Source organism: Monodelphis domestica, chromosome 8, assembly GCF_027887165.1.
Source record: "Monodelphis domestica isolate mMonDom1 chromosome 8, mMonDom1.pri, whole genome shotgun sequence".
NCBI lineage: Eukaryota > Metazoa > Chordata > Mammalia > Didelphimorphia > Didelphidae > Monodelphis > Monodelphis domestica.
In genome coordinates, this window is record NC_077234.1 from 246,641,552 (window position 1) to 246,649,694 (window position 8,143).

Below are 8,143 nucleotides of genomic sequence, written 5' to 3' on the forward strand. Positions count from 1 at the left end.
ATGATTATACACAGGAGAAAAATTCAATTCAATCCAAAAAACCATCTCTAAGAAACTTCTCTGTTCAAAGCACTGTCCCGGGAATTGGAAACACAAAGATGAAGTCCATATTCCATAGGAACAGTGTAGATGGAGAGCACCACCAAAAATGTAATGCTTCCTATGATGACTAGGAAGAATAAAACTGATTTCACTGCTTCCCATTTAGGATTTAGGAAGCCTCCATAGAGAAAACTGGGTTAATCAGAGTTCTTTTAAATGTAATAAGGCAACAAAACTTTTCAACAAGTTTTAGCAAGTTTTTCAACAAGTTTACCAAGGAAAGTCATGCCAGACTTAAGTGAACAGTATGAGAAAGAGCAAAAAGAAGGCAACTGATGACATAAAAGTAAGAATTATATGAAAAGATTTAAAAAAAACAAAGTATTGCCCAATTGACAAGTGGTCAAAGAATATGGAGAAGCAATTCTCAGATGAAGAAATTAAAACTATCTTTAGTCCTATGAAAAAATGCTCAAAATCAAGATTAAATAGAGAAATGCAAAATAAAACAACTGTGAGGTTCCACCTCATACCTATCAGATGGGCTAAGATGACAGAAAAAGGGAAATGTTGGACACTAATATTGTTGGTGGAGCCATGAACTTCTAGAACCATTCTGGAAGCAATCTGGAACGATTCCCAAAGGACCATAAACTGCGCACTCTTTGACCCATCGATACCAATGCTTAGTCTGTATCCCAGAGTTCAAAACGAGGGAGAAAGAACCCACTTGTTTGAGAATATGTATAGAAGCTCTTTTAGTGGTAGCAAAAAACTGGAAATGAACATCAATCGGGGAATGGCTGAACTAGCTGTGGTATTTGATTGAAATGGAAAACTATTGTGCCATGAGAAATGTCAAAAAAGATGACTTCAAAAAACCACGAAGCCGTACAAAGTGGAGCTGGCAGGTGTACACAGTAACAGCTATCAAGTAGAATGATCAACTGTGAACGTCATCTGCATCCAGGCAAGATGAAGGGACTCATGATGGAAAAAACTATCCACGACTATAAAAAGAGCTGAAAGAGTCCGAATGCGGGTGAAAACAGGCTCTTCTTCAGTTTATTTCCTCCATGATTTTTTCTCTAGTGAAAGCAGTATGTCTTCTTGCACAACATGGTGAACATGAATATATGTATTGTATTACAACAAAATGTACAAGCCATAATTATATTACCTACTCTCTTGTGGAGGGGGGAAAGGTGGGAAGGCGGGAGAGAATACGGTTACTGTCAGAAATGGATTATTAAAAATGATATCGGGGCAGCTGGGAAAAAATTAAAATGACAAAAAACGAATTCTATGAAAAGTTCTTTAAAGGCTCCAAGGGAAGCATCTTATTCAAAATGTATAAAGTATTCTCTTGTGTGTTATTTTAATTTTTTGAGGATTACATTATTCTTATTCTTTGCCCCCCCCCCAGCTGACAAGCAGTTCCACTGTATTGTTTGTTTTTGTCATCGAGTCAGCTTTTAAAACCAAAACCCCATGTCATACCCGTATAAACAAGGGATAAATTCTATCTTGCACGTCGTTTTAGAAGTGTGCATCCATTGTGGGGAATTGGCCGGTGACTGTCACTGGAAAGGATGAAAGGGACCCTTGTGGACGCCGGGACTTGTTTAATGTTGTCATGTCAGGGGTAAAATGTGTCAGAGGCCAGACTTCACTTACCTCCACCAGGCTGCTTCTCCACAGACTTTCACCAAACCTAAAGCATAGCCTGGCTTGTGTCTAAGACCCCTTCTCCTGGCTAGTCTTCTCTAACTTGGTTCTTGCTCATCAGTACCTGTCCTCCAGCCCCATTTCCTTTCCCCAGCACACACACACTCACACACTCACACACTCACACACACACACTCACACACATACTCACACACATACTCACACACACACACTCACACACACACACACACACACACACACACACACACACACCTGTGCCTTTTCTAGCTCATAGCGCTTACACCACTCTGATCAAGTTAAATTGTATATCAAAATGAGCCCTAAACATTGTAAGGCCTAATAGAAATTTTAATCCATCTCTATTTTGGGAAGCTCTTCAGATAAGGCTGTAATTTTTGTTTGATAGATGGCTGCCATCATGTGGGCAATGTGGGTAATAATAACTAAGCCATGGCTAGCTAGCTAACTAGATTCTGGGCTTCTCTCTCTCTCTCTCTTCTCTTCTCTTCTCTCTCTCTCTCTCTCTCTCTCTCTCTCTCTCTCTCTCTCTCTCTCTCTCTCTCTCTCTCTCTCTCTCTCTCTCTCTCTCTCTCTCTCTCCTCTCTCTCTCTCTCCCTCTTTCTCTCCCCCCCTCTCTCTCTATCTCTCTTTCTCTCTCCCTCCCTCCCTCTCCCGCTGCCCTCTCTCATTTCCTCTCCCCCTCTCTCTTTTTCCCCTCTCCCCCTCTCTCTCTCTCCCTCTCCCTCTCTCTTTCCTCCCTCTCTCTCCCCCTCTCTCTCTTCCCCCCTCTCCCTCTCTCTTTCCTCCCTCTCTCTCCATCTCTCTCCCCCCTCTCTCTCTTCCCCCTCTCTCTCCCTCTCTCTCTCTTTCTCCTCTCTCTCTCCCTCTCTCTCTCCCCCCCCTCTCTCTCTCTCTCCCCCCTCTCTCTCTCTCTTTCTCCCTCCCTCTCTTTCTCCCTCTTTCTCTTCCCCTCTCTCTCCCTATCTCTTTCTCTCTTTCTCTCTCCCTCCCTCCCTCCCTCCCTCTCCCCTGCCCTTTCTCTCATTTCCTCTCTCTCTCTCTTTTCCCCCTCTCTCCCTCTCTCTTCCCCCCTCTCTCATTCTCTCTCTTATTTCCTCTACCCCTCCCTCTCTCTCTCCCCCATCTCCCTCTCTCTTTCCTCCCTTTCTCTCCATCTCTCTATCTCTCCCTCTCTCTTTTTCCCTCTCTCTCTCCCTCCCTCCTTCCCTCTCTCCCTCTCCTCCCTCTCTTTTTGTCTCTTCCCCGCACCCCAGCTTGGAGATTGTGACTAGAAATAAGTAGAGGTGCTCCCTATCACAAATTCCCACTCCTCAGGTGATAACAGCCTAAGCCACTTATTACTGACAAGCTAGCTGCTCACACACTCAATAAGGGCCCTCATGGTTTTTTTTCCTCCGATTATTACATTTCCTGCTACCAAAATAAAACCTTGCTGTATCTTCACAGAATTCTCTTTAAAAATTCTGTGCTGCTTTTACTTCCTTCGGAAGAAAATCTACGCAGCATCCCATCTTTTTGAGAAAAGGAAGAACTCCATTTTGCCTTGTAACTGAACTCACTGCCCACTTCAGCAAATGAATCAACCTGATTAGCTGTCGAGAACCAGTACTGAGGGCCCACCGCAGAGCGGTCACCTTTCCACATAACGGCACAGGAAAATTACAATTAAAAAAATGTAGACCCGGACTTTAAAATAGAAAATCCAATCATTGTGATGAGTATTGTTCCAGTGATTCCGTGCCCTCACGTCCCCGGGGCGTCTCATTCTCCCGTAGGTGCTCCAGTCTCTCCACAAGCAAAGGCCCTAGAGCTGAAAGGGGCCTCTTGTCCCACCGCCTCATTTCTGAATGAGTAGGACAGGCAGGTGAAGGTAGAGTTTTCCTAGCCAGGTAACCAGGAAATGTTTTATTTAATGTTTAATGTTTATTTGATTAACATATTTATTTAATGCTGTTTAATTGCATTTGACAAGTCTGAAGGACTGCTATACCCAAACCCCTCCGGGGATCTGTTATTCAGACAAGAAACCAACCACATTTTCTGGAGCAATGGGGATTGGAATTCAAGAGCAATGCTAGTCCTACAAGGACTTTCTCAGGAAATGGGCAAACTTGTAAACCAAAGCTACACTTTATGTGTTTATATATATTTCCTGAAAGAAAATGTGAGCTGCTTGAGGGTAGGGATGGCTACACGCTTGTCCTTGTGTCTGCAGTGTCTACCATACTGCCTGGCATGTGGTCAGCCTTCATAAATGTTTTCTCCTCCATGGGTTATCTCCAAAGACAAGCTGGGTTAAATCTGAACCAGACTGGCATCGAGAACCTAAATATTTCCCAGACTTGAGGTTCTTCCAGTCTGTTCTGAGGCTAGAGAAAAATGGTAAAACTGTGCTGAAGGGGCCCACTACAAACTCATACTTTAGAAGCAGCTCCTTCAGATGCTAGGCATGTTTCATTCATCTTTGGTTAAAAACTCTCTATTAGATTTTCCACAGTAGATGTCCCGGATCACTTTCTCATTCCTCGTGCCCCCAATTCTTAGATCTTGTCTTTATTTAGCAGATAATGTTCTTGGGCTTTTAAAGTGGGAAGACCAAGATGATACTCTAATGTTCTCTATTGTTACCTTCTACAGACCACATCAAATTCTCTCTAGAAGATATTCTATAGCAGAGGAAGAAGTGTTTCCAAACATAATCCCCCAATCCATGTACTTGACTCCATTCCCCATTAACACCTCTTCTACAATTATTCTGTGCCAGTTTTTTCATTTCTCTGTCTCTCTCTCTCACTCTCTGGGTCTCTCTTTGTCTCTGTCTGTCTCTCTCAATGAAAATGAGGTAAAATTCCCCTAAATAAATCAAATCAATATAATCAAATCAATATCAATAAATAAAATCAAAACGTAACAAAATATTTTCCTCAACTCCACTGATGGTTCCAGCTATTTTCTTTTCTCCTGTTCATTGTAAAGCTTCTCTGAAAGGTTGTCTAGATTCACAGGGCTTTCCACTAAATCCTTATCCTCTTGTGATGTGATTTAGCTTTTGCTCTTAATATTAGACTGACATGGAACTCTTTTTTACATGTCAATACAATTTTCAACAGTTATTTTCTGACATTTGACTATCTTTTTCTCCTTCCCTCTCTTCTTCCCTCATTGATATGGCAGGCAATATTATATAGGTTATACATGTGCTATCATACAATACATATCTCCATGTTCATATGTAGAGAAAGAAGACACATAGCTTATACAAGAAAAACTCACAAAGTAGATGAAGTGAAAAAACAGTATGTTTCAGTCTGCTTTCAGACTCCCTCAGTTCCTTCTTTGGCAGTGGATAGCCTTTTTCATCATGGCTCTTAGAGTTAACTTGAATACTTGCATTGCTGATAATTAAATTATTCACAATTAGTCATCATACTTTATTGTTGTTACTGTTACTTACCTTACTTTGCATCTTTTCATGTCATTCCAAATTCTTTTTTTTTATTATTATGATCATCCTGGTTGTCATTTCTTATGGTGCAATAGTATTCCACTTACAATCATATGCCACAACTTGTTCATCCATTCCCCAACTGATGGGCATTCCTTCAGTTTCCATCTTTGCCACCACAAAAAGAGCTGCTATATCTTTGTACAAGTAGGTTCTTTTCCTCCATCTTTGATCTCTTTGGAATATAGACCTAGTATTGATATTGCTGGGTCAAAGGATATGCCCAGTTTGATGGCCTTTGGACATGGTTCCAAATTGCTCTCTAGAATGATTGTATCAGCTCGTAGTTCCACCAATATTATATTAGTGTCCCAATTTTCCCACATACCCACCATTTATCATTTTTCCTTTCTTGTCCTAGTTACCAATCTGATAGATGTGAGGCAGTACGTTAGAATTATTTTAATATGCATTTTTCTAATTAATAGTGTTTTGGAGAATTTTTGTATATGACTGAAGCTAGTTATAATTTATTCATCTGAGAACTGCCAGTTCATATTCTTTGACCATTTATCAACTGGGGAGTGACTTAATCTTATAAATTCAACACAGTTCTCTATATAGTTGAGAAATAAAGCCTTTAATGGAAACATTCGCTCTAAAGATTTTTTTTCCCAGTTTGTTGATTCCCTTCTAATCTTGGTTGCATTGGTTTTGTTTGTGCAAAAAATTTTAATGTAGTAAAAGTTACCTATTTTACATCTCATAATGTTCTCCATATCTTGTTTGGTGATAAACTCTTCCCCTATCCATTTATGCTCCCCTAATTTATTTATGTTTATCACCCTTTATTTCTAAATCATGTGTTCATTTTTACTTTATCTTAGTAAGATGTTGGTCTATGCCAAGTTACTACCACAAAGTTTTCCAGATTTCCCAGTAGTTTTTGTTATTTAGTGAGTTCTTCTAACAGTGAACAGTTGAATAGTGATCTTTGTGTTTGCTTGTCAAATACTAGTTTACTGTGGTCATTTGCTATCATGTATTGAGTGCCTAATCTGTTCCATTGATCCACTACTCTATTTCTCAGTCAGTACCAAATTGCTTTGGTGATTGCCATTTTGTAATACAGTTTGAGATCTGGTACAGCTAGGCCACCTTCCTTCATATTTTCTCCATTAATTACCTTCTTATTGTTGGCCTTTTATTCTTCCAGATGAATTTTTATTATTTTTCTAGCTTAATAAAATTACTTTTGAGTAGCTTGATTGGCATGACACTGAAGAGGTAAATTAGTTTTGGTAGACTTCTCATTTTAATTATATTGATTCAGACTACCCATTAGCAATTATTGTTTTTCCAATTGTTTAGATCTGATTTTATTTGTATGAAAAGTGTGTGTAGTTGTGATCATATAGTTCCTGAGTTTGTCTTGGCAAGTAGACTCCCAGGCATTTTATATGGTTTATATGTGTATATATATATATATATATATTAAGTGGGATTTCTCTTTCTATCTCTTGCTGTTGGGCTTTATTGATAGTATAAAGAAATGGTGATGATTTATGTGGTTTTATTTTATCCTGCAACTTTGCTAAAGTTGTTAACTGTTTCAATTAATTTTTGTTTGATTTTTTAGAATTCTCTAAGTATACCATCATATCATCTGCAAAGAGTAACAGCTTTATTTCCCCATTATCTATTCTAATTACTTCAATTTCTTCTCTTATCTCTCTAGCTAGAATTTCTAGTACGATATTAAATAGTTGTAACAATAATAGGCATCCTGATAAGGAACTCTTAAAGTTCATTGATGATCTTCTAGTTGATAAACCCAAAACCTTTTTCCTCATCCCTCATCATCCTAGTCTTTTTGCAGCATTTAACACTGTAAACAATCTTTTTTTTTTTTCCTTTCTAAAACTCTCCCCTGCCTTGATTCCCATGTGTAGCATGTGGTGTCAATAGGAGTGTGTTTATGGCTCATAGAAAGTCAAGAATAGACATCTCTAGTGTCTCCACCCCACACCTTTCTCCACAGAAGGCTTTAATGCCTGCCAGAAAGAAAAGCAGAAGATTGGGATCACACCCAATTCAGTTCTCTTTGGAGAAAGGGAGTTCTGGACTAAAGCTATATCTATCTCTCTCCTCCTTTCAATATCATTAGAGCAGGAGATGCAATTTTTAGACTCAGGAAAAACTTTCAATCATTATTTCTTATTAGGGGCATGGGGAGCCCCAAGCTTTGTATTCACAGCCTGATTTCCTTCCCACCAAATACCAGTTCCATAATGAACAGACATAACAAATAGTGAAGAAACCCATTTATCCATTTATCCAAGTCAGTGGCAAAACAGAAATCAGAGAAAGTATTCATAGGAAAATATATAGCAGACAACACATTGAAGGAGCTCTCCCACTGAGAGTGAGATAGCTCAGCTCAACCAAGAGAGAAAGTCTCACCCAAGGGGAAAAATCTCCAAGTCTCTAGTATAATAAACTGTCAACAGAGACATGAGAGATACTTCTCTCACATCAGCTTCTTCCCAGATTTTTTGCTCCTTTCAGTAAAATGAAAAACAAGTGGCAACATGCTTCTTCTCTCTCAAAACTAAAAGCCAGAAGTACCAAAAGACTGCCACCAGAAGAGTATGAAGACAATGAATATCTCCTTTCTCCCATTCTCACAACTCCCCCTCTCGAATCATTGGGAAGAATCGCATATCAATGGGTTCAGAGGACTCAGGTTATACATGGCAACAATGTACTGTCTATATTCTTTTCCTACCTTTTTCAATCCTTCAGTGGTACAGCATGCATCTCATTTACTGGTTGATGGAGCCAAGGATGTATTAGAACCAGCTTGTAGAAGCTTGGGAAGGCAATTGTTAAATTTTCACTATGAGCATTCACATCTTAAAAATCAGCAAATTCTACAAATCAAGA